Source organism: Suricata suricatta, chromosome 5 (genome assembly GCF_006229205.1).
Source record: "Suricata suricatta isolate VVHF042 chromosome 5, meerkat_22Aug2017_6uvM2_HiC, whole genome shotgun sequence".
NCBI lineage: Eukaryota > Metazoa > Chordata > Mammalia > Carnivora > Herpestidae > Suricata > Suricata suricatta.
In genome coordinates, this window is record NC_043704.1 from 60,132,398 (window position 1) to 60,158,169 (window position 25,772).

The 25,772-nt window shown below is 37.0% G+C and overlaps 1 protein-coding gene across 2 annotated transcripts in view; it reads left to right on the forward strand.

Moving 5' to 3' along the window:
- The first annotated feature begins 51 nt into the window (after positions 1–51).
- ATP6V1A (ATPase H+ transporting V1 subunit A) overlaps positions 52–25,772 on the forward strand; it is a 59,568-nt gene continuing 33,847 nt past the window's right edge. The window contains exon 1 of one of the 2 annotated variants that reach the window (XM_029939309.1): positions 52–257. The gene's annotated coding sequence lies outside the window, so the exon portion shown is untranslated. Of the gene's footprint in view, positions 262–25,772 lie in introns of both variants that reach the window. The other variant, XM_029939308.1, reaches the window with a different exon arrangement.

Genomic DNA, 25,772 nt, shown 5'->3' on the forward strand with positions numbered 1-25,772 from the left:
ACGACGTATCTTTGTGAAATATTTTTGTTTTTTTCTTCTCTAATTTAATCGCAAGAACATTAATGCTCAAACGTATCGCAAAAATATAGACTCCCGAGATGCATCACGCCCACCTAGGCCGGTAGGGCGGAGCTCGAGGTCACGTGACTGCCTAGGCCCGCCCCTCTCTGCAGCTGAAGATTTCCCCTCCCGCAGTGACAGACTGAGCCTCTGGTTCGTGATCCGTGATCCGTACTGCTTCTGCACCTCGCGCCTAGGCAGGTGAGCGGCGACCGGTAACCGGTGAATAGTGGGGATAGGACAAGGAGTGGGAAGAGGAAGAGAAGGGAAAGTGCGAACGGAGGACTCAGTTGTCCAGGGCTTCCTCCCCGCTGTCATCCTGCACTGGCTGCGAGCTCTTTTCTCCAGTTTTGCTGACCCTCGCTTCCCTTACTGTGGTCGCCCCCGCAACCCATAAGTGAGATGTCCACCTTTCCTGGGGTTAGGGGTGAGTGCGGCCATTATGGTTCCCTATTTGGAGTCAGGGGCTTACTGTAGTGGGTTTGGTTCAGCCATTTCTCGGGGTCTGCAGTAGTCTCCAGGTCCTATTTCCCAAAGCCCATTCTTTGGCCGAGGCCCTACTCCGTCTGTATCTTCCAGCCGCCGGCTGGGGAGCGGGGAGGTAGGAAAAACCCTGGAGGCAGAGGCGTATACGAGGAGACAGGCTTTGAAGAGAATGTCACTGATGTGGCCCTTACTGCGGAGTAACTGCAAAGCTTGCTTCCGAATGTGCTTTCTCAGTAATTCTGAGTTCTTTATCTGACATCCCTGCGAGAGGCGTTTTGTAGCTGTTGACATACTTTGGTTGGGCCTGGAAGGGCTTTTACTTTCTCTTCTCTGATGTTATGGTGCGGGAAGGGAGGAAACAGTTGAAAGAATAAAGATACACTAGCTTCGAAACAGGAGGTATTAGTAATGCGGCAGTCTCAACTGAATGGGGACGCGTTGAAAGATGATGGTGTTGCGGCTTCATGCTCTACCGGAGACCCAGACTAGCTTATTTAAAAGTGACTAGGTTTCCCCGAAAGGGAAGTAATTCTTAAGAAACTGATGGGCTGGAAATATAATTAAACCAAATGTATTTGGCCTAAAACTTAAAGGTAGGGAAGTTAAGTCGAGATATTGTTTACTTCATATATTCAGCCTTTGATATTCTTTTTTGCCACTTCTCCGTAAAATCCTACTTAAACACCACTCCCATCAATTCCTTGACCAGTAGTAAATTTATATTAAATAGCACTTCTGTTCCTTCTTAGCTTTCCCTATTTGTATTTGCAAGGGATTTCTTTAGATTTTGATGAATAGTGTTTTGTGAAAATACAGAAATTATTTTGCTTAGGTTTTTGCCCAACCCAGTGTACTCCCATTTCATATATAATGTAGTAACCAGTGTTTTGACCGCAAACAATGTGATTTAGGGAAGAGTGTTTTTCAGTTTGGGGTTAAACTCTTTTATTTACACCTCAAACTCAGGAAGTCTTTTGGTTCTTTTAAATTGAAAAGCCTTACAAAAATGACAGATTTTTAAAAAAAATTATACTTTTTTAAAATCTGAAAAGTCATATTCTTTATTAAACCTTGTAGTTGTCTAGTCATTGTAATAAAATCCATTGAAAAGGTAGCTGAAAAGTGAGGAAGATGGAATCAGTGTTTGAGTAGTGGATGTGACTGAATCCAAATTCTCTACAATAAACTGATTTTGTTAAGGGGAACAAAAGGTTAAAATTCTAGCGTAGTATTAATTTAACAAATATTTTTATAGTAGTTTCAAAATTGAAACACTGACCTATGGATACTTCTTGCTAGTAAACCTAATTTTAAAGTGTTAAATTTTTGCTTTCCCTGAGTAATAAAGACCATTATTCTGTTTTAGTTTCAGCATTTTGTGCTATTGTCCTAATCTATTGGTATGTTTATGTAGCCATGCCTGCTACCAATATACATATCGTTTCATCCATTAATTTGCTCCAGAGTGAAGTTCCCTGATCTCTAGAGGAGAGAAAAACATAAGCAGTGTTGCTTCATTGACCAGGTGACATTCCACCAAATACGACACATTTTTTTAAGAGCCCTGGAAGTCCCAACCAGTCCTGTCTGGGTGAGACCAAAGTAGGAAAGAGAAAACCAGCTAAACAGCATTGAGTACTAGAGGGGAAAATGTGAATATGAAAGAGGTTGTGAATGAGTCTGCAATTTTACTTCACAATTTCACCAATTTTAGGGAACTATGAAAGCTAGACTGCTAATGAAATTGGAAGCAGGAATTGGTGACTAAATTTCTACTCAGCTTGAATGTGAAAAAGAGCTTTAACGTTATGTATAATTCGCACAGAAACAAACATGTGATTTGAAGCTAGGAAGCCATTTCTGAAACTAGCTTTATCAGTTTATGAATATTACACCGAGAAGCCTTAACATTCATTAGGGAATCGTGCTGTAGTCCAACAGTAAATGACCCACAAGAGTTTCTGTGTTAAAGTCCCTGACACTGCTTGTGTGCTTACTCTGAAGTCTTTCTTATATTTCACTGCCTTTAGAGATTATCACCACCACCAAGAAAGCTTTTCCCCCCTCTAATGGCAGAACTAAACATTCAGTCCTATAGACTATTACACAATATTTTCTATTCTATTTTCACTTCTAACATATTGTATTTAATTACTGTTGGCTGGGCTGTACCTTAGTAAACCATAAAGCTCCTAGGAGTTCAAGGATAGTGTCTTTGCAGTTGTGTCTTCAGAACCAGGATGCTCAAGTACACAATGGGTCCCTAGTAAATTGTTTATTGAATGAATGTTTGACAGTTGTACAGGAAGATTAAACTTTTTAAACCTCTTGCAAATCATAGCTCCTTCTAAGTTTGTGCACTAGGTATTAGTTTTCAAATACAGATTGGCAATAATAACCAAATCATGGTGAAAGGAATAGACATAAACTTCAGATAGACTTTATTAATGCAGCAACCAACTTATTTTCACAGCATAATAAGTATGGTTATCATCCATGTTTGAAAGGGAAGGGAAGAACAGTGACTAATACTTAAAAATATGGCTCTCTGTGTTGGCTGCAAGTGTTACAGCACTAGAGTGAAAATCAGAAGATCATCATTCAACCCTATCACTTTAGTTACATGCTTTTTTTTTTAATGTTTTTTATTTCTGAGAGAGAGAGAGAGAGAGACAGTGTGAGCAGGGGAGAGTCAGAGAGAGAGGGAGACACAGAATCAGAAGCAGGCTCCAGGCTCTGAGCTAGCTGTCAGCACAGAATCCGACACAGGGCTGGAACCCACGAACCTGGATCATGGCCTGAGCTGAAGCCGGACACTTAACTGACTGAGCCACCCAGGTGCCCCTAGTTACATGCTTTTTAAAATAAAGTTGGGAGTAGTGGCTTAGGATTTGATATTTGATACTTAGAAATTGTCCTCTCAAGGGTATTGTGAGTTGAAATGAGAGAAACCCTAGATAATCTATGTGAAAGTATTTTAAAAACTAAGTGGTATTTAAATGTAAAGCAATATAGTGTAGGCTTTATGAGAATAGATTTCCCAGTCATATAGACCTGGGTTCAGGTTCTGGCCCTACCGCTACTTTAGGCTGTGTGACCTTGGACAATTTACTTAATTTAAGCGTACGTTTTCTATAGATGTATATTTTTAAAGTTTATTTATTTATTTATTCTGAAAAAGAGTGGTAGAGGGAGAGAGAATCCCAAGCAAGCTCCACACTGCCAACACAGAGCCCAGTGTGGGGCTCGAACCCACAAACTGTGAGATCATAACCTAAGCTGAAATCAAGAGTCAATGCTCAACCGACTGAGCCACCTAGGACCCCTAAGCTTAAGTTTTCTTATATTTATCTCATAACTGCCATTAAATTAGATCCTGAATGCAGGAAGCCTAGAACATACTTTGTAAATTTTTGTTAACTTTACTCATATCTGACTTAGTTTTATATATTTAATTTTTAAAGGAGACTTAAGATATCCTATAAAATTGAGGAACAGGTTTGGAGGATGGAGAAATGAATAGAATTCGAAATGATGCTGTGACCAAAAAATAGAAGAGCAAGAAAAATGTACTTATAGCAAAATTCTATAACAGATTTATCAATAGAAGCTTAGAAATATCAACATAAGTCCCATTATTTTGGCAACTGCAGTGACTTAATATGTATATGGATTTTCCAAAGCTTATGATTATTAATATGTGGAATCAATTTAAGGAAGTAGTTCTTCTCTTTCTAAATTTTTATTCCTACAGTGTGTTATAGAAATATATTAAAACTGTACCTGCATGGCTCAGTCGGTTGAGTGTCCAACTCAATTTCTGCTTAGGTCGTGATCCTGGGGTGATCCTGGGGTTGTGGGATCGAGCCCCTACGGGCTCCGTGCTGAGCATGCTGAGCATGGAGTCTGCTTAAGACTCCCTGTCTCTCTCCTTCTGCCCCCTCCCCACCTTGCATGCCTGTGCTCTCTCGTTCTCTCTCTCAAATTAAAAAAAAAAAAAAGATTTGTACAGAGCTATAGAGACTTTTAGTTTATGGTAATATTTAAAAATTTTCCCTTTTACTTTACATGTTTTCATACCTTATTTTTATCCTTAGGTGAATAGACAGGGGTATATAAAGAATATAATGGAGACATGAACTGATATAAAATATTCTCCCTTTTAAATTGATGATTCACAAAGATTAGTGGTTTTGTATTGGAAAATATCAGTAAATTAAACAATCATTGAAGTATAGTTATCATGAGTTTATGTTTCACCTTAATCCTGAAAAATTATTACTCATTTGTTCTAAGGAAAGATTTTATTAAGAGATTACTGAATTTCCTTTAATGTTAATTTCTGTATTTTGGTAAATAAATTGTGGTCAGTGTTTTCCATTTAATTTTTTTGTAGGGACTTGTAAAGTTTTACAGTTCTATTTTTTCTTATTGTGAAATGGAAGTGACTGGTTTGTATAAGTGTATTCTTTTAAGTGTATAACATGTGCATATTATATATAAGGTCAATAAATATTTGTACATATATATTTTTTGTGAGTTTATATTATAGCTGGAATGAATGTATATTTTCATAGTATAGCTTGTTTTTACTTGAAACTGTCAAAACAATTTTTAAAATTAATTAACTACTGTGAGTGAAATTAGTGATTAATTTATTTGAAACTCCTTTTTATATTTGTAGTTATATGTAGTTAATAAATTTAACAACTGTGATTAGACTGTTTTAAAAGTTGGTATTCATAGGTATTTTTGGATTTAACCTGCAATTTTTTTTTTGTTGCTTTTTATTGGTATAACTAGCCTCCAACAATAAAATTTTTAGTTTTGAATCTTAATGTTATCTATAAAAACTACTGTTCTTTTGGGGCGCCTTGGTTGGTCCATCAGTTAAGTGCCTGACTCTTGGTTTGGGCTCAGGTCGTGATCTCACAGTTCCTGAATTCACGCCCTGTGTTAAGCTCTGCTCCCCGCTGACCTTGAGGAGTCTGCTTGGGATTCTCTGTCCCCCCCGCTCTCTCTGCCTCTCCCACACTTCTGCTGTCTCAAAATAAACAAATAAATAAACAAAATAAAACTATAGTTTTGGTGATAAACCTTTTTAAAAATTATACCTTACACGTTATGTTTTCTTTCTTTTCTGAAAAAGAAGTAAGCATATTTTATTGAAAATGAATGGTATGATGCCAAAGAGCTCCAGATATGTTTGAACACTGAAAAGCAACCAGACTTTATGTTTTTAGTTATTTCTTAGTTTAATTTTTTTTAAAGGAGTGTTATTTTATTATTTTTTATTTTATCTTTCTTATTTGAAAGAGAGCAGGGGGAGGGGGAAGAGGGAGAGAGAGAAGAGAAGAGAAGAGAAGAGAGAAGAGAAAAGAGAAGAGAAGAGAAGAGAAGAGGAGAACACGAGAGAATCCCAAGCAGGCTCCATGCTCAGCACAGAGCCTTTGTGGGGCTTGATCACCTGGGACCATTGCCTGACTCAAAATCAAGAGTCGAACACTCAACCCAACTAAGACACCCAGGCACCCCAATGGAGTGTTTTTTTTTTTTAAGTAAAATAGAGAAGACTAATTAAATTGGAAAATATTTATAAAACCGAAGAAAGAGCATAATAAAAAAAAAAGAACTATATAGTAGTAATTGTATATACCTATTGGAAAGTTGGAAGAAAATGCATCAAAATAAGTGATTATCTCTGGATTAGGAGATTAAAGAAAGATTTAGAATTTATTATTCTACCTTTTATAGATTTGAATTTCTATAATGAATAGTCATTGCTTTGGGCACTAGTGTGTTTTTTTTTAATTTGATACCGAGACTTAAGACATATAAATAATAATTTCTTATTTCTCTATCTTAAATGAAAATGTTTCAATTTATCTAGATAACTAAATAAGTTATTTTGTAGGTCCAGACATATTTTTAGGCGTATATAAGCACAGCAAAATTTTAAAAGCAGAAGTAAATCCTAGCATATGAAGCAATTTAATATCTGACAAAGTGATATTTCAATTCAACAGGAGAAAATTGCACATATATAGTAAATATAACTGATACAACTTGTCTGTCTAGAAAATAAAATTGAGCCACTGCTTTGCAGCACACACACAAAACAATTTCGGAAGGATTACAAGCTTAAATATAAACAATAAAATGCTTAAAATATTAATCTCTTGAATTTTTTTTATATATAGTCTAGATATGGTAGTTTTCAGTGGCAAAAATAAAGGGCAAAAGGCAGGTTGAAAAAAAATGTTTGAAATAACAGATATAGCATATAACAGATAAAGAGTAACATTTATAAGATTGATTGCATATTAAGTAAAAAAGGCTATACTATAGAAGCATGGGTAAACATATGGCCAGATCTTCATAGAAGAGAAATCCAAACATTCAACATACTTAAAAAATATATATACATGTATATATATAACTTAACTATTAATTGATACACTAAAAATGAAATATTTTTTTATGACTAGCAAAAATTATGTGGTAAACCTACTGCTAGTAGGGTTCTGTGGTGAAGGGCTTTCTTATAAGATGCTAGTAGATACGTGAATTGTTACAGGTTTTTTTAGTAAATAATTAGCATAATATCTGTTAATATTGAAAATATATATTCTTCCATTCAGCATTCCCACTTCATGGAATTTTTTTCCTTAGAAATAAAAACACCAGGGGAATCTAGGTGGCTCAGTCAGTGAAGTGAGACTTTGGCTCAGGTCATGATCTCATGGCTTGAGAGTTTGAGCCCTGCATTGGGGTCTGGGCTGATAGCTTGGACCCTGGAGCCTGCTTTGGATTCTGTGTCTCCTGCTCCCTGCCCCTCACCCTTCTTGAGAGAGCTCTGTCTCTCTCTCAAAAATAAATAAACATTAAAAAGGTTTTTAAAATAAATAAATGTTTATTTTTGAGAGACAGAGCATGAGCAGGGGAGGGGCAGAGAAGGAGGGAGACACAGAATCCAAAGCAGGCTCCAGGCTCTGGGTTGTCAGCACAGAGCCTGATGCGGAGCTTGAACCCAGGAACCATGAGATCACGACCTGAGCCAAAGTTGGATGCTCAACTGACCGAGCCATCCAGGCATCCCAATAAATAAACATTTAAAAATAATTGAAAAAAAAGAAAGAAAGAAAAACACCAGGGGTGGCTCACTTGGTAGACCATCCAACTTCATCTCAGGTCATGATCTCATGGTTTATGAGTTTGAGCCCCTTATCAGTCCCAGTGCTGTCAGTGCAGAGCCCACTTCCGATCTTCTGTTTCCCTCTGTCTCAAAAAGAAAGAGAAAACACCAGTAACCCAGCACACATTTACATGAATGTTGATTCCAGCCAGCAATGTTTTGTAGCCTGGAAACAAAGGGAATGCTTGTCAGTAGGGTATTATGTATGTAAATCATGGCACAAGCATATCATGGAATATTTTCAGTTATTAAAAAATGGGAGTTAAATCTATACTGATGAGTTGCAAGAATCTCCATCATGTATCTTAAATAACAAAGGCAAAGTTAGAGAAATGTATATAACGAGATCCCATTTTTATAGAACAGTTGAAAAACACTTTGAGTTTTGTATATGCTTGTACAGTTGTGTTAACATTGGAGGGAGGAAATAGGTAAAAGGAAAAAGAAGGAAAGAAAAAAGGGTATCCACAATAACATATGTATGTAAAACTACCTGTTTGTCTGTCTGTACATGATGAGTTGCAGGAAAGGTTAGAAATGTTTAGAGGCCATCTCAGAGTGATCGGATGGGCATTTCAGGTGATTTTTACTTTCTTTCTTACACTTTTCTATAGTATGTGTTTTTATTTTTACAATAAACATGTAGGGTTTGTTATTAGAAAAAACAAAACTCAACATTTTATTGTTTTAGATTTTTAAATTTTTTAATTTATTTTTGAGAGAGAGATAGAGCAAGAGATGGGGAAGAGCAGAGGGAGGTAGACACAGAATCCAAAGCAGGCTCCAGGCTCTGAGCTGTCAACACAGAGCTCAACGTGGAGCATGGACTCATGAACCACGAGATCATGACCTGAGCTGAAGTCAGATGCTTATCTGACGGAGCCACCCAGGCGCCCCAAAACTTTTAGCATTTTAAAAAACAAACATTCTGATAGGTCAAAGAAGGAATTAATAAGGGGGAAAATACCACTTGAATTGACCAGAAATGGCAATTATCTGAAATAATTTTTGCCTTAATTAGTCCAATGTCTTAGATGGAAGTGTGTAACTTAACTCTGATAACTCCATAAATTCTCCTTAATTTTGTATATGTGGTAACCATTGGGTATCCAATAAAAAATTGTCTTTAAAAATGTGCAGGAAAATCATAGGCATTACCAGAATGGGTTGCAAATAAACATTTTGGTTTTGGTGTGTATATTAAATTTTCCAGAAATGCTTCATGCCTGGGAGATACAGAGCATATTGCACAAGTGTGTGGTATGTCACCTGAGTTAATCATATGACAGAATCAGAATAAGGAAAAGTCCACATCTGAGTTTTAATTAATTAAAACAAAAAAACCCTAGATACATGAGTAATTCTCCTTAGAGAATACTCGTTAGAGAAAGCTTCAAATGAGAATGTCTTGTCTTTTTTTTTTTCTTTTACGTAATCTCCGTTGCCAATATGGGGCTTGAACTCATGACCCTGAGATCAAGAGTCACATGCTCTACCCACTGAGCCAGCCAGGCGCCCCTGAAATAAGAATGTCTTTAAAGAGGCAAAATTAAAAGGATTTACAATTATTTAATACTTTATTTCAGTCTTTTTAAGAGGTTGAACTTAGTACATCATCCAGGCTGTAATAGAACATGGCAGCTGCTTTAGATCTGTTGCATGTTTAAAGCATCTTATTTGTTTCTTACATTGATACTTTTTGTTTTCCTCTTTTCATTACCAATATTATTAACTTCATTGTGTATGTGGTTTTTTTTTTAATGTCGTTATTTTGTTTTGAGAGACAGAGCAGAGAGCGAGCAGGGGAGGGGCAGAGAGGGAGGGAGACACAGAATCTGAGCAGGCTCCAGGCTCTGAGCTGTCAGCACAGAGCCCGATGCAGGGCTCGAACCCATGGACTGTGAGATCATGACCTGAGCCAAAGTCGGACGCCTAACCGACTGACCACCCAGGTGCCCCTCGTATGTGTTCTTTATTGCAAACTGTACAAATTATTTTTGAAAAGAATTGGGGTAATATGTAAATAAAAAGTCATTTTCAGTAGTATTGAGAGGCAATGTAGCAAGGACATTAAGGACCTAAGTACTAGAGACAGACTGGGTCATATCCTGACCCTGATGTTACTTACTTTTATCTTTCTGCATTTTTCTGAGCTTTAAAATAAAGATAATAAGTGTATTTACTTCATTAAGTGTTGTGAGGATCAAAGTAATAATGTAAGAAAAGTGATTAGGCCTATAGGCACATAATAAGATATATATAAATATTTGTCATTATCGTTTAGTTACTATGCTCTTTGCTCAGTTAGGTATAAACAGTATAGTTTTATTGCTAGCTTAATTTTTTTAGTACTCATTGAATCATTCAACAATATTTTTAATCAAGCTGAATGGATAGTACACATACAAATGAGTAAAAATTATGTATTTTATGTGTGTGTTTTCTCCTTTTCTCCTAGTCCTTATTCTTCTCTTGCATATATTTGTTCACAAATACATATTATTCTGGACCTTACGTTTTTCACTTCACAGTGGTATCTTAGAGATCTTTTCACATTCATACAGGTAAAGCTGTCTCATTCTTTCAAATTGTACTAATGTGTCGTCATCATCATCTGTAACATTTATTGAGAGCTTACTACTGATCCAGGCACTTAATATTTGAGTTATATTCATGGAAACTTCACAACAATCTTATGTGATGATAGGTGTTATATTTTCCCCATTAAACAAATGAAGCAAATTAGGGATGGGGTAGTTAAATGCCCAACAGTGTCACACAGCTTGTAAATAATAGGACTCAGGATTTTAACCCACACAGTCTCTTTCCAAAGATTTTTATCTTGATACTACTGAGTATTACAGCTCCTTATACTACCACAAATTAGGTAGTCTCCATATTAGTGGACATTTCCAATGTTTTGTTGTAAGAAACAGTGTTATAATTAATATTTTGTTAATAGAACATTTTGTACACATAATTTCTAGAAATGGAAGAGCTGGGTCAAAGGATATATACATCTTCAGTTTTGGTGTGTATGGCCAAATTACTCTCCAATTTAGCAATGCACAGACGTTCACAGTTGTCTTTGGTATTGTGCTGAAATCTGCCACATTATTTAGCTTGAGTCTTTGGCAAACTGAGTAGCTAAAGTCCTTCAGATTTCTGGCACCCATCTTGTGATAGCATAGGTATGTGTAATCAGTATAACAATGTCAGTATGAGAACAAGGTATGACCTTTGGACTTCCTGTTACTTCGAAATAACGGTAAGTATTCTGGGTATAAATTGAAATGCTGTTTATGTGATTTATACATTGAAATGCTTTGAGTTGAAGTTTGAATGCGTATCATTGAAAGAGCAAAATGTTACAATCATCAGTGTACATTATTAAGAGTAAAATGCTGTGATGGTTAATAATTGTGGAAGTGCTTTCAAATAGTTAAATAGGGAATCAGATTGCCAATTAATAAGATCACTGAGAGTGGGATAGTTAAATATACAAATAATTATATATTTTCCTGTGAAAAATGGGTTTTCAGTAATCTGTAAGTCCGAGTCTTAGGTTTTACAGAATTAGGCAGTGGGGGGCTTTAGTCAGCTGAGTTACAATATCCGCAGATTAAAAAAAAATTTAATGTTTATTTTAGAATGAGAGAGAGAGCGCGCGCGTGCGCAAGTGCCCATGAGTGGGGGATGGACAGAGAGAGAGGAGCGGGTAGACACAGAATCCAAAGCAGGCTTCGACTCCAAGCTTCAGCAGTGAGCCCAATGTGGGGTTTGAACCCATGAACTATGAGATCATGACTTGAGCCAAAGTTAGACGCTTAACCAACTGAGCCACCCAGGTGCCCCCACAAATTGTTTTATATGTAATATACTTCAGCTCATTGTCTTTTATCACATTTGTTTCAAAAAAGGGAAAAAATTATTATTAACCCAAAAAGCAGGCTGACTGACACTAAATTCTGTAATGTGATCCAAAGAAGACACTTAAAATACAGAATTTGCTCAGGTCTTAGCTTAGTGTACCTATCTGTAGTATTTGATTGTACCTACAGTACTTGAATGCAGAGTTATAGTACTTGCTAGTATTCTTTGCTCTGTGTGTGTGTGTGTGTGTGTGTGTGTGTGTTTTAAATATGATCTCATCCTCACCCAGAGATATTGTTGGATAAGGAGGTGGGGGAAATATCTATAAAGAGGCAGAAATAAACAGGCTATCGGTATTTTATTGTAAAATATTGCTACTTCGAATTAGAGCAGTATAACAATAGACAGTAACTTTCCCTTTCCCTTTACCCTCCAGGTGAATCATTGAACCATAGCAACTTTGATATCCCAAATACAGAGTTTAGCTTGCATCTTGGAAGACAAATCTTTCTATATACCTCATATTTCAAAAGTTCATTCAAGCTAGGGTTAAGATTTTCCCAAATCCTCACCCAACATACTGCCATGTAGCTCTGTTCTGAAGACATAGATGAATAAGTACTTTAAAGGCATATCTGACTTCTGTACTCCTGAGCTTTTTAAGGATTCCCAGGATTTGCTGAACTTGACAATGCTGAAGGTGTTCATACAAGACATCCTTATGAGGAGCCACGTAAATTCATTCTAAATGGACAAAACCCCGTTTGGCTGTTTTCAACAGTTCCCCCTATGATGCTCCTGGGATTAAGATTCTCTTATGAGTTTCATAAGCCATAGAGTCTTTCAAAACTATTAGTTGATGAGTAAAAACGAATGTGTTGTCTATTGTGTAAGTATTTAAGCCCTATGGGAGTCATAGTGCTATTAATTTCTGCTTTTTAAAATATAGTTTTATTGAGGTATAATTGACACTTGCACATATTAAAGTGTACAGTCTGATGTTTTGATGTATGTATACACCTGTGAACTCATCGTCGCAATCAGTATAGTGAACATGTCCTCACCTCCAAAAGGTTTTTCCTTATGCTTCCCTCTAATTCCTTACTTCCATACCTCTCCACTACCCATTTCCAAGCAACCTCTAATCTGTTTTCTATCACTATAGGTTAGTTTGCATTTTCTAGAATTTTACCTTAATAGAACCATTTTTTATATATTTCCTGTCTGCCCTTTACCTAGCATAATTATTGTGGGATTCTTCTGATACCATGATTGGTTTATCCATTCATTTGTTGATAGATATTAGGGTTGTCTTTCCACTTTTTGGCTATTATGAATAAAGCTACAATAAACATCCATATAAAAGTTTTTGTTTGGACATATGCTGTTCTTTTTTTTTTTAAGCACTTATTAAAGTTTATTTTGAGAGAGAGAGAGAGAGAGAGAGAGAGAGAGAGAGAACGTGCACATGCAAGTGAGTGGGGGAGGGGCAGAGAGAGGGAAAGACAGAATCCCAAGCAGGCTCCACACTGTCCCCAGCAGAACCCTACACGGGGCTCAGACCCACAAACTGTGAGATCATGACCTAAGACGAGATCAAGAGTTGGACTCTTAAATAACAGAGCCATCCAGGTGCCCCTTTAGGTTTTTTTTTTTTTTTTGGAAAGATTTTGTTATTTTTAAGTAATCTCTACACCCAACATGGGGCTTGAATTTACAACCCCAAGATGAGAGTCACATGCTCTACCAACTGAGCCAGCCAGTTACCCCCATAAGCTTTCATTTCTTATGGATAAAAACTGAATAGGATGGCTGGATCATGTGTGTGTGTGTGTGTGTGTGTGTGTGTTTAACTTTTTAAGAGACTGGCAGATTTTTTTCCAAAGTGGTGTATCATTTTACATTCTAGCAGGATATGATAGTTCTAGTTCTATATTTTTACCAACATTTTCTATGGTAAGTCTTTTTAATTTTAGCCATTCAATTATGTGTAGAGTGCCATTTTATTGTGGTTTTAATTTGTCTTTCTAATAATGTTAGGCATCTTTCATGTAGTTAATTACCATCCATATATTTTCTTTGGTGAAGTATATGCTCAAACCCTTTGCCCATCATTTTAATTGTGTTTTTAAAGTCCAGTTTGGAAGAGTTTTAAGCTATATTCTAGATACATCCTTTATTACATTTATACTTTGCAAATATTTTCACCCAGTATGGAACTTGGCTTTTAGTTCTAACAGTATTATGAAGAGCAGAAATGTTTTTAATGTCCATGAGGTACAGTTTATCAATTTATTATCTTATGGGTTGTGTTTTCAGTATTGTGTATAATAAAACTACCTACTCTGAGATCACAAAGCAAGGTTTTACATTTAGATCTTTCATCTGTTTTTAGCTTATTTTTTAAATAAGATTTAATATTTTCTAATACAAGGTATGGGTTGAAGTACATTTTTTGAGAAAAAGAGCAAGTGAGGAGAACAGAAAGAGGAGACAGAATCCCAAGCAGGCTCCACACTATAAGCAAAGAGCCTGACATCAGGCTTGAATCCACAAATGGTGAGATTGTGACCTAAGTAGAAATTGAGAGTCAGATGCTTAACTGACTGGACCACCCAGCTGTCCCTTGAAGTACCTGTTTCTTGCATTTACATATAGACTTATTCTACTACCACTAATTAAAAAAACTATACTTTCTTCATTGACTTGCCTTTGTACTTTTGTCAAAAGTCAGTTGTCTATGTCTGTGTTATATAGCCTTTTTGATATATGTTTATAGAATTTTAAGTAATAATATCAGGACAGTAGAGATTTTATCTGTTCTTTGTAGAATGATTTGATGTTCTAGCATTCATATTATTAAGTAAAATAAGTGCTAACAGTACAACATTTTTAACTTCTAGCAAAAGTTTTTATATTAGAAGGTCATTCTATGATGATGATATCTGGTTTCATCTTTGACCGCAGCTAAGTATTGTTTTTTTAGATCTTGGCCTTCGGGCATTATGCCAAAATGTGTATTTAGTGCGCTTCAAAGGAGTTCTATCAATTTTCACTCAGTGAACGAGCATGCCTATTTCCTGTATACCTTTTACCAATATTGTCACTGAGCCATGTTTAATAATTGCCTACTATGTGTCAGGATGCTTTACTATGCAGTTGGGGGTACTCAATGAACAAAGCAGATGTGGTCCTGTTTCCACAGTCTGGCAGTGGAGACAGACATTGAACAGCTCTGTTCACAGATTTTTAATTATAGTGGTAGCAAGTATGAAAAAGGAGCAATATTAAAGGCTGTGAGCACATACTGGGAAGAATTAGAGGTTAATTCCTTAGCAAACTATACTTTTGGAAATCTCTATCTGTGATTAAAACCTTCTCTTCCCACAGCCAATTTAGTTAAATAAACCCTGGTTGTTATTAATCATGTAAGAGTAGGCAAGCAATTAGAAATGCAGACTTCTTACCTTCTGAATTGGAAGTGTCAGTGAACCTTTGACTAAAGTCATATCTTTAAATCCATGTTGTAAAGTGTTTTCTACCTATACTAGGCAGCATTCTTTTCCACTTCTGTGCACACTTTATCATCTGTGTCATATTTTCATTGCAGAGACTTTGTGAATTCCTAAGTTGAAGGTGAACCTGTTTTTGGTGATGCTTTTTATAAACACTGGGTTAATATGCCTTTGTACAGTTTGTGAACCTTCTATCCCTTCTATTCAATCCATGAAATAAATGACAAGATGGATCCATTTGAATATGTAAACATTTTATAACACAAATGTAATAGCATTTTCACTGCAACACTGTTGGTGCTGACCCTTGTATGGACATTGTTCTCAAATACATATATTGTTTATAGTTGGCCAGTTTGGCTGTTGTTGATATGTTTTCTTGGCAAAGCAATTCAGAAAATGTCTCATTAATTAACATTTAAAAGAGTGATATGGTAATTATAGGCAGTTTTCAAGAGAAGTTTCTAAGTATTTTGAGCAGTAGCTTTTCAAAATTTCTAGGTTGACTACTTTTGAAGGGGACAATTCTCATGCATGACTGCTAACATTTTTTTTTAATTGGTGATGTCACTTCATCGGCATCTTATGTGAGACAACCTGTCCAAAATGGTCAGAGACCGTGAAGGTTAGGGATCCTCTCAGAAAAGAATTTGCTAAGGACAGCCCTTGGTGTACTGTGAACTTGGAGTTGCAGATTATTTAACACAGGAAACTTTATTATTATTAAATACATTAGGGGTTGGGGGAAGACTGTAGGACTTCAAATAAACTAATACTTCATTTTGTTTTTAGATTTTATTTTTTTATTAAAAAAATTTTTTTTAAGGTTTTATTTATTTTTGAGACAGAGAGAGACAGCATGAGCGGGGAAGTTCAGAGAGACAGGGAGACACAGAATCGGAAGCAGGCTCTAGGCTCTGAGCTGTCAGCACAGAGCTCAACACGGGGCTTGAACCCACGAATTTGAGATCATGACCTGAGCCAAAGTCGGAGGCTTAACCGACTGAGTCACTCAGGCGCCCCTTTTCTTAGATTTTAAAGATAATTCTAGTTTTTCACTTTCGCAGGATTAAATACCTATGGAAATAAATACTTATCCATGTGTCAAATGTATTTTCAGAAGTTCAATTTATAATCAAAGGGGTTGAACATTTTTAAGGGCCTTGTTGCAGTTGTCAAATTGCTTCCCATATTTTTTAGAAAATACCAAACCGGAGGCGCCTGGGTGGCTCAATTAGTTAAGTGTCCAACTTTGGCCCAGGTCATGATCTCCCGGTTCGTGGGTTCGAGCCCCGTGTTTAGGCTCTGTGCTGACAGCTAGCTCAGAGCCTGGAGCCTGCTTCAGATTCTGTATCTCCCTCTCTCTCTGACCCTCCCCTGCTTACGCTGTCTCTCCTGTCTCTCAAAAATAAATAAAACATTAAAAAATTTAAAAAAAAATACCGAATCCAAATTGGGCTTTGTTTGATGGTTGTAGGTCATTCTTTCTTTTTTTAAATTTTAACTTGAGAGAGCATATGCATGGGGAAGGGGCAGAGAGAAAGAGAGAGAGAGGGGGAAAACCCCAAGCAAGCTCCACACCCAGCATGGAGCCGGAGGCAGGGCTCAGTTCCACAACCCTGGAATCATGACCTGAGCTGAAATCAAGAGCTGGACGTTCAAGCAACTGAGCCACCCAGGCACCCTCGTTATACCATTAATCAATTCACAATCTCTTTCATTGTCTACTTTTTATTTGTTCTTGGAGTGTAGCCCTGTAATAATTTGGTATTTTGTTGCTTTAAATCTGCAATGATCTAACATATTTTTAATTGCACATAAATTGAGTCAATAAGACAATATAAAGATCTTTTAAAATACGTAGAAACTTAAAAGGCTATCATTTTAGAAGTTTAGAAATCTGTTTTTTTTTTATTTTAGTCTTTATTCTAATGAGGGGTTGGGAAGTTTGACCTATCTAAATATTATTACACTGTATTTAGTTCTAATACCATAGATGATTGTTTCTAGGAAATACTCGCCCTTCCCCCACATTTTAACAACTGAGATTAATGTCTTTGCTGCAGTTTCTGGAATGTAATAAAAGAGTATGTTACAATTGGTGGTATCTTAGATTAGATGAAATATGATATTACTTCTAGGTAGGAGTGTGTGTGTGTGTGTGTGTGTGTGTGTGTGTGTGTGTGTGAATTGCTCTTAAGAGACATCACCATAAAGAGTATCCTTATGGACCTTTAGTTGATTGCCTTACCTTGGCTTCCCCTGGTCAGTAAGTTAACATCAACTGTATACTAGCAAAGTGTAAAAAAAAAAATAGCAAAAAATGGGAAGCCATCTAGGTACCCAGTAATGAGAATTATTAGGTAAGCTTTGGTATCCAATTAATAAAATACCATATAATTTAAGATGATATTTATGAATAACAGTATATGAAAATGTATTGCAGTATTGATCACAATTTTTGTCAAAAATTGCTTATTAGGAAATAAGTCAGTAATATGTAAGTGATGAGACTTTTCCTTGGATATTTTAAAAATTATACACATAATGCTTTTGAAAATAAATTTTAAAGTGTAAGTATTAAAGGCTTATTTTCTTGGGGCCCCTGGGTGCCTCAGTCGCTTAGGCCTCCGACTTCGGCTCAGGTCAGATCTCACGTTTGTGGGTTCGAGCCCCACGTCAGGCTCTGTGCTGACAGCTAGCTCAGAGCCTGGAGCCTGCTTCCGGTTCTGTGTCTCCTTCTCTATCTGACCCTCCCCCTCTCATGCTCTGTCTCTCTCTGTATCAAAAATAAATAAAACATAAAAAAAAATTTTTAAAGGCTTATTTTCTTTATTTATATCATTTGGCTCTCTTTTTGGCTGTTTACTTCTTAGGTAAGTTAGGATATAAATCAAGGGACTTTCTTCTTGGACTCTTTTTTAACCTGAAATTGAGAAAGTGTTCTAAAAATTCACAGAAAGTCAAATGGGATATTAATATTAGCCTCACTAGAGCTTTTTACACTCCAGTTTAAGTTTAAGAAATGAGAAAAATAAGAGGAATTTCTCACTCAGGTACTACTTAGGTAGCTTCATTGTTTCAAATTTATGACAGTCTATTAACCAGCAAGTTTACATTACTATTCCCTGCTTTGAACAGTAGCAAAATTGGGTCTGTTTTCATTAATATTCTTATTTGCTCCAAAGATAGTCATTTCCCTCTTAGATATGCCTATTTACTTTGCAGTTCATTAATATTTACTCTTTTTTTTTCCTGCTATTATAACCAGTTAGTTTGTGTTATGGCATTATGCACTGTTCTTTAAAAATCTTAATTTTTTACGAGATGGATATTTTAGGAGCAGTCAGTTCTTGGTTGTTCTAATGCTTACTCTTTAGTTTGTGAATGGTGTGTCGCCTTTTTTCATCTCCTTTCTTTTGCATGAATATTAACCTTTGTAGTTGTAACATAGACTCAGTTACAAATGGAAAATAGGAACCCATGGTTTCAGAAAGAAAAGTAAGAGGGGTGTCTCTGTGACTCAGTCAGTTGGACATCTGATTCTTGACTTCTGCCCAGGTCATGATCTTGTGTTTTGTGGGTTCGATCCCCACATTGCACTCTGCACTGACAGCATGGAGGCTGCTTGGGATTCTCTCTCTCTCTCTCTCTCTCTCTCTCTCTCTCTCTGCCCCTCCCCTGCTTGAACGCGCACTCTCTCTCTCTCTCTCTCTCTCTCAGAAATCAGGGGTACCTGGGTGGCTCAGTTGGTTAGGCGTCCGACTTCGGCTCAGGTCATGATCCCGTGGTTTATGAATTCGACCCCTGCATTGGGCTTTGTGCTGACAGGTCAGAGCCTGGTGTCTACTTTGGTTTCTGTGTGTGTCTGTCTTTCTGCCACTCCTCGGCTCATGTTCTGTGTCTCATAAATAAACGTTGAACATTTTAAAAAATAAACATTTTACAAAAGGAAGAGAGGTAATAAAGGTTAAAGCTGTTGGTAAAATAAGGTCTTTTGAATTGTTATAAAATGCCTACATTTTAAAATTGGACTAAATCTGTGCGTCACCAGTTTATAGCACTGTTGTCTTGAGTGGATTGCTTAAGTCTCAAAACCTATTTTCTGAGCAAACAAGCCAACATCATAGGACTGTTGTTAAGTGTTCAATGAGATGTGCCGATTTTTTAACATAATGCCTAGAGTGTGATATGTACTTAATGAATAGTAGTTGATATTATGTTTTTAATTTCAGACGTTTTATCAAGTTAGTGCTGGGCAAGATACTTTGATATTTGGAGGGGAGGGTAAGAAAATGATAAATATGCTCCCTGAAGGCAGGAATACTCAAGTATATTCATGTTATGGCTTACCATTTATCATAGGCTTCCACCCTATAAATTCATACCAAAAACTTAAACAGTAAATTGAATATTTTGTGTTTTTAAATTTTTTTTTAGTTTTATTTACTTGAGAGAGAGCACATGTGCACACAAGTGGGGTAGGGGCCCGGGGTGGGGGGGCAGAGAAAGAGAATCCCAAGCAGGCTTCATGTTGTCAGTGCAGAGCCTGATGCAGCTCCATGTCACAAACTGTAAGATCATGACCTGAGCCGATATCAAGAGTTGATACTTAAGTGACGAGCCACTCAGGCACCCCCAGTATTTTGGGGGGTTTTTTTGCTAAAAGTTTGCACTGTCACACTCAACGTAGTACAGTTTTATTTATAAAAATTTGAACTGAAGGGAATCTTAATTGTTTACCTTATGTTTGCCTTTATTCTTAACCCTTGGTCTATTCATTGTTCTTTTTTTAAATAACAATATGAAATATGTGTAACATAAAAATATTTATTCTTGAGACTTTTTCTTCTAATGTTGATTAATTTGGTAGACTGGTAAAAGCAACAAAGACCCAGATGCAAGGTGGCCTGTCTGCTTAGATTGGCTCCCTACAAAGTCCTAAATTTGTTCATGTCCCAGGCAGGGAAACACATCCAGAGCAAAATATGTTTATCATGGCCTGGATCTTTTAAAATGCAAAAAAATCATTTCCACAAGCTTTTCAACAGACTTGGCCTTACCTCTTATTAGTCAAAACATCATTACACACTCATTTCCAAACCTATCGCAAAGGAACTGGAATTACCTTCATGGGCTTACCAAAATTTGAACCAGTTTAGGGTTTTGTTGGCAAGATACAAATGGAAACCTAGTTATGCATAGTCTTCGCTGCGGAAGCCTTTTTAATGGAGTTACTAGGTGGGTTGATTAAGTAAAATGAATAGGAAAGTGTTTCACAAAATGATTTAGCACTGTACTCTGTAAGGTAGTGTTACTAGCTTATTACTTGTTACTGTGTTATTACTTATTCTTTAGCTTTTTTGACCAAGCATAAGAATATCAACCAGATTTATGCTGCCTTTCTCTAAGAACGTAAACTCTCTGCAAAATTAAGTATTAAGTGTCTAAGGATTTTATATGTAAATAGCATTGTCTTGGAAACTTGGTGTTTAGCCCTTACATAACACCTCATACTTGCCCTCACTAGCCCTCTGTATTTCTGGAATGATGAAATACCAGGTATAGTGCATCAGTCAGTAGCAATTTAGATAGAACTTTGTTAAATGGAGGAAACAGACGTGGGCCTCCATGTTGTGATCTGCCTCTGCGGTGAGGAGGATAGACAGATGACTCATTAGATCAGATGGTTGCCTGAGCTAACTTTCTGGATTTTTTCCCTTCCATAGCAGGTTTTGCTTTTAATTTTTTTTTTTTTTTTACAAATAATGGGTTTAAAAACCCTATAATTTGTGACTATAGAAATCTTCGTTGTAAATTGCATTTACTTTTTAGCCTTAAAATAGGAATCAAGAAAGTAAACGCAAGGTTTTTATATTATCATAAACTGGATTTCTCTGATTGCAGCTATGTATACCACATTGTTTTAATGAAAGCAATTGTTTTTAAAGTAGGTATCATGCTTTTATTTATCTTTTTAAAATGTTTGTTTGGGGGTGAGGGTAGAGTACATGTACACATGTGCCCACAAGGAAGGAAGGGGGAGAGAAAGGAGGACAGAGGAACTGAAGTGTGCTGACAGCAGAGAGCCTGACATGGGGCTCCGAACTCACAAGTGGTGAGATCATGACCTGAGTTGAAGTCTGATGCATAACTGACTGAGCCACCCAGGCGCCCTTTTGCTTTTACTTTTTAGATGATAGAAAGCAACAAGAATAGCTGTATTTTGTAATAGGAAGGAGTTATTAAGTAGCATATAAAAATGTAGCATGAAATCATATCCTCTTATTTTGGACGTTATGGAGATTTGGGGTAAGATTATCTTTCACTGTAATATAACTTGCAACATAATTTGCTTATTTGGAGTTAAAATGTTGTCTTTTTTTAAAAATGTTTATGTATTTTTGAGAGAGAAGGAGTGTAAGCAGGGGAGGGACACAGAGAGAGGGAGACCCAGAACCTGAAGCAGGGCTTCAGCCTCTGAGCTGTCAGCACAGAGCCTGACACAGGGCTCGACTTCACGAATTGTGAGATCATGACCTGAGTCGAAGTGAGACGCTTAACCAACTGAGCCATCCAGATGTCCCTAAAATGTCATCTTTAAAAGCCTATGCTTTTTCACACAGAGGTATAAGCATTAAATAATGAAACAGAAGATTTTAGTGTGGGGTATTTTTTTAACTTATTTATTTAAATTCAAGTTTTCCTACAGTGTAGTATTGGTTTTGGGAGTAGAACCCGGTGATTCATCAGTTGTGTATAACACCCAGTGCTCATTCCAACAGGTGTCCTCCTCAATGCTCATCCCCCATCCAACGCCCCTTCAGCAACTCTCAACCCTTTGTTCTCTGTATTTAACAGTCTCTTAATGGTTTGCCTTCCTCTCTGTTTTTCTTTTATTTTTTTCTTCCCTTCCCCTATGTCCATCTGTTGTGTTTCTTAAATTCCACATTTGAGTAAAATCATGGTATTGGTCTTTCTGACTGACTTATTTAGCTTAGCATAATACACTCTAGTTCTATCCAATTGTTGCAAATGGAAAGATTTCATTCTTCTTGATTGTAGTATTCTTTTGTACATATACATATACCACATCTTATTTATCCATTCATTAGTTAATGGACATTTTGGCTCTTTCTATAATTTGGGTATTGTTGATAGTGCTGCTGTAAACATTCGAATGAATGTTCCTCTTCGAATCAGCATTTGTATCCTTTGGATAAATACCTAGTAGTGCAATTGCGGGGTCGTAGGGTAGTTCTATTTTTAACTTGTTTGAAGAACCTCCATACTGTTTTCCAGAGTGGCTGCACCAGTTTGCATTCGCACCAACAGCGCAAAAGGGTTCCCTGTTTTCCATATCCTCATCAACATATATTGTTTCCTGAGTTACTAATATTAGCCATTCTGACAGGCGTAAGGTGGTATCTCACTGTGGTTTTAATTTGTATTTCCCTGATGATGAGTGATGTTGATCATCTTTTCATGTGTGTGTTAGCCATCTGGATGTCTTCTTTGGAGAAGTGTCTATTCATGTCTTCTGCCCATTTCTTTACTGGAGTATTTGTGCGTTGAGTTTGGTAAGTTGTTCATAGATTTTGGATGCTAATCTTTTATCTGATATATCATTTGCAAATATTTTTTTTCCCATTTTATCAGTTCCTTTTAGTTTTAATGGTAGTTTCCTTTGCCGTGCAGAGCTTTTTATCTTGATAAGGTCCCAATAGTTCATTTTTGCTTTTATTTCCCTTGCCTCTGGAGACATGTCTAGTAAGAAGTTGGCTGTGGCTGAGGTCAAAGAGATTGCTGCGTATTTTCTCCTGTATCACATTAGGTCTTTCATCCATTTTAGTTTATTTTTGTGTATGGTGTAAGAAAATGGCCCAGTTTCATTCTTCTGCATATCACTGTCTAGTTTTCCCAACACCATTTGCTAAAGAGACTGTCTTTTTTTCCATTGGATACTGAGGTATTTTTATTTTCACCGTTTTCATAGATAACAATAAAGGGTGATTAATGGACACAAAGTAGTATGTTGTGACTATGCTTATTGAACTGCTATATGTTTAGCTCTATTCAGTGATTAAGTCAATATAATACGCCTATCTAATGAATAATTTTTATTTTATTTGTGGGAAGGAAGCAATTTCCTATTTATCTTATAAAATAGATATTGTATATGATAGAGTGCAAAACTTGCTTGGAATAAGAAGATGTACAAGAGCATACAAAGAAATTTCCCTGCTTACAGTGGACTTCTATCACATACTGTTCCCTGTCAGGACTGGGAGGAGGTAGGGGGGTATCTATTCACTCTTACTTGTTTTTCTCCTTTAGGGGTGCTTTAGTGAAAAAACTTTGGAAGTACAATGGGAACCCTTATCTCATTGCTGTGGGAATTGAAAATTCAATTTTCAAAAGAGCCCATTACCTTGGGCCTGTGCTTAAAAGTTTCTCAAAGTGTTTAAATGTTAAGAAGTTGGAGCCAAAAACTTCTGGACATGGAAAATGTATTTTCCAACTCTATCTGAAAATAGTACTTTAGAAGTTAAATAAACTCTTCATTGAGACTTCTTTTCCTTTACTGATGATGGGTTCTATCTAAGTTTATGTTGAAGGACAAAAAGCAAGTTCCTTATTGAAACTAAGGCTTTGGTTGTAAGGAGACCTGATCTCTATGTCAGTTGCTTGACTTAGCCCCAACATTGCCCTAAGTGCTCTGCTTTCTAAAGCCACTTTTGTATTTCTTTTCCCCTTTCACAGAATAACTAGTTACAGGATAACTAAGAAAACAGGCCAGAGATCTTTGTGGTTCAAGTGTGAGTCTAAGTTTCAGTTATCCAGGGGGTAATTATTTACTTTGTTCATTATTTGAGCATTTTGGGTTCTCTGGAATCAGATGCCAAGAGTCTGCTGTATAAGATGTTTTTTAGGGATCCACACATGTAAAAGGAAGGGGACAGACTCCCAAGTTGGGAAGAGAGGCTGAAGTGCAATTCAAGCCTAGAAAAGCCTTAGCTGACCCTGTGGGGAAATCTGGAGTGAGTATTACTTGTAAGAGAATCCCATATCTGGTAGACATGGCTGGGTCTTTAAACCTCCGTTTTGCTCGGTCACCAGATACAGGTTGCCCTGTGAAGGGTGTGAATGTGGGCAAGGCAGCTCTGCAACTGTGGCAGACTCTGAAGGGTTGACTGGCAGCTGTTGGCTGTCCACTGATGACATTCTCCTGTCCTTTCTTGAAGGGGGATCTGGATGCTACATCTCCAAGTCTTAAAAAAAAAAAAAAGTTTATTTATTTATTTATTTTGAGTAAAAGCATAAGCAGGGAAGGAACAGAGAGGGAGAGAGAGAATCCCAGTCAGGTGACACGGGGCTCTATCCTGTGACCACAAAATCACAACCCAAGCCGAAATCAAGAGTCTATGCTCAACTGACTGAGCCACCCAGGCGCCCCCTGAGTCTAATTTGATAAAAGTATTGCCTTGAGACAGAGACTGTTGTCCTTCCTACCATATAAGATTGTTCAGATGTAGACATTAGAAACCAGCCTTGTTAATTTAGGAGGCAGAGTGTGCAGGGCTTAAGGCCCAGAGGCATTGGAGTCAGATTGCTGAGATTCAAATCCCACTGCTCCTTCTTTCTCAGTTTGTGATCCTGGGAAAACTTACTTAAATCTCCATTCCTTAGGTTTCCCATTTGTAAATTGGAGGTGGTATTGGTGGATATGAAGTTATTAAGTAACTATTCACTGAGTGCTTCTTTTCTTTGCCCAGGTACTGTTTTGTGTCCCTTCATGAAACCTGCATTCTAGGGAGTGGTACAGATAGTAAAAGAGTGAACTAAAAAGAAAAATTATATTCTTTCAGGTAGTTTATAAGTGCTGTGAAGAAGAGCAGTAAGGGCATTGAGGCTGACAGTGGGAACAGGGAGACTGTTCATGGGAGTGAGAAAACACATTCCAGGCAGTGGCACAGCTGGCGTAAAGGTCTGAGTTGCTGGAGCCAAGATTAAAATTTAACTGTGTTAAAACATAAGAAATGGACAAAAGTGCTAGAAATTCCCGCATTTTATACTTCAAAAACTGATGTTTTCATAATTTTCTTACTTTATCCTGAAAGATGTGTTAAGAGCTGGGGATATATTTGCAATCACTTCTCTACATATAACTCAATGGCATAGAAAAAGCAGTTACTCATAATAGTTATCATTTTTTCTCCTCTTGACACTGACTTTTTATTTTTTTAATTAAAAAAATTTTTATTTAATGGTTTTTATTTATTTTTGAGAGACAGAGAGAGACAGCGTGAGCAGGGGAGGGTCAGAGAGAGAGAGGGAGATACTGAATCTGAAACAGGCTCCAGGCCCTGAGCTAGCTGGCAGCACAGAGCCCGATGCGGGGCTTGAATCCATGAACTGTGAGATCATGACCGGAGCCGAAGACAGACGCTTAACTGACTGAACCACCCAGGCACCCTGACACTGACTTTTTAAAAAGTAGTATCATCCACTGGGCACCTGGGTGGCTCAGTCAGTTAAGCCCCTGACTTCGGCTCAGGTCAGATCTCACGTTCATGGGTTCAAGCCCCGCGTCAGGCTCTGTGCTGACAGCTAGCTCAGGGCCTGGAGCCTGCTTCTGGTTC